The sequence below is a fragment of the Phaseolus vulgaris genome, chromosome 2 (assembly GCF_051622355.1).
Source record: "Phaseolus vulgaris cultivar YP4 chromosome 2, ASM5162235v1, whole genome shotgun sequence".
Taxonomy (NCBI): domain Eukaryota; kingdom Viridiplantae; phylum Streptophyta; class Magnoliopsida; order Fabales; family Fabaceae; genus Phaseolus; species Phaseolus vulgaris.
Genome location: NC_143499.1, coordinates 46,931,875 through 46,933,627, shown reverse-complemented (window position 1 = coordinate 46,933,627; position 1,753 = coordinate 46,931,875). Strand labels below are relative to the sequence as shown.

The 1,753-nt window shown below is 33.7% G+C and overlaps 1 long non-coding RNA gene across 3 annotated transcripts; it reads left to right on the top strand.

Moving 5' to 3' along the window:
• The first annotated feature begins 244 nt into the window (after positions 1-244).
• LOC137812697 (uncharacterized) lies at positions 245-1,447 on the top strand. 3 transcript variants are annotated; one of them, XR_016518866.1, is made up of 3 exons: positions 263-403; positions 511-586; positions 947-1,447. It is a non-coding gene; the product is annotated as an uncharacterized LOC137812697 (long non-coding RNA). The 3 variants fall into 3 exon arrangements; XR_016518865.1 differs by having other exon boundaries at positions 511-1,018; positions 1,128-1,447; XR_011081274.2 differs by having other exon boundaries at positions 245-403; positions 511-1,447.
• Positions 1,448-1,753: the final 306 nt, after the last annotated feature.

Below are 1,753 nucleotides of genomic sequence, written 5' to 3'. Positions count from 1 at the left end.
TAACTTTCCAATATAAATAGATAAAATAAAGAATAGATGTAACTCTATTTTTTTTTTCTTAATTGGAGACACCTGTAGCTGTTTATATTTTATATTTTCCCCCGTTACTTAATTTCAATTTACATCTAATTTCATGTTTTACACAAATAAAATATGTCAATTGAATGATTTCTTTTTTGTTTACCATATATATATATAAATATATTATTTTATTTTACAAATTAACTGTCAAGAATTAAATTCAGAACCCTTCTCTCTTCTAGCTTATATAAAGCCCTTCATCTCTTCTTAGATTCTGTGAGTTGCTTGCTTAGATTAGAGTATCATGAATGCTGTGGCTAGTCTGTGAGATGTAAGATGGTCGAGCCATCCTTCTGGGTATAATATGGTTCATGATTCTTTTGTAAGATATTTTCCTTGCTTTATTTTTCCTTCTCAATACCCAGCATAACAGTTACTTGTCTTGTTTGCCTATGTTTAACACCAGTTTCTTCTATTTCTTGTGGATAGTCATGCAGATCTGTATACTTGTTCTTCAACTAAGCCAAACTGTTGAAGAATACCAAAAAACTGAGCCTTAACAAATGTAGGTAAGTGAGCTTTCTTCAGTCCACTCATAGGTGGCAATAAGATTCAATTAGCTGCCGGCTCATTCATCCAAATGCTGAGTGATACTCAAAGATGCTCATCAAATGAGTGAATGATGCGGGAGACAAATTGGTTCTTAAGTTTCCTGTACTTGGACTGAAGGGAGCTCCCTTTTCCTTTCTATGTAAGACCCCACTAGTATTTACTGTATCTTTAATTTATCTGAGTTTTTGGACTTCATAAGCAAGGGCATGCTGTTATAATTGTGTCTCGGCACTGGTTTCCTAATATTGATTTATTACTGCACTGTTTTCTGATGTACTTTTTCTCAACTTAATTGTTTTCTATATATTACAAGTCTGACATGCAAGATTTTGCCAAGTTTTGCTTATAAAGGGCTCTATGTTTGTGGAGTTGCTGAAAAGTGATGGTAAGAGGTTGATGGATACATGTTTTCCAATTAGGGATAGATTAAGGTTTGCAGTTTGAGACTCTTATTTTTCTTGCGAAGTGCATTGAGATAAGGGTTTTGGCACCAGGTGAAACTTCTTTTTCCAACTTGAGTTCTTCAAGTTCCAAGTAGTAACTGGAGGCTACACATGAGTGACATGTTAGCTCGAGCCCATACATTCAAAGTCTACCTCATCTCGGGTCGTGCTCTTTCTCAGCAACAAGTTCCTAGACTGTGATGTCTGCCACAAAGTTGTTCAATTACTAACATATCCTTGTACATTTGTTCATGTTGATGTTGGTTATTGTGAATGTATTTTATGCGGATTCGAAAATAAGGTATCTTGTAGTCATGAATGTATTTTCACTTGAGTTTATGTAATAAAGCTTGATTAAATATTTACAGTAAGCTTTGACAATACTATCTTAAGGTGGGAGCATTTTGTTTAAAATGGAAAATCAAATAAATTTGTACCAAGGGTGTATGGTGATAATTGAAAGTAAAATGTGAGACTAAATTTATCACGAAACAGTAGGTGATGGGGATCTGAAAAATGAGAGTACTAATTTATATTTTTCTGAATATTTTAATTACATAAATATATGAAGAGATAGATCTTGGTTGCTTCTTCTAAGTACAAACTTGGGGGCGCATAGCAGAATGAAAGAGCTTGTGTTGATTTTTTAAGAAGCACTTTTATCGATGCGATTGGCA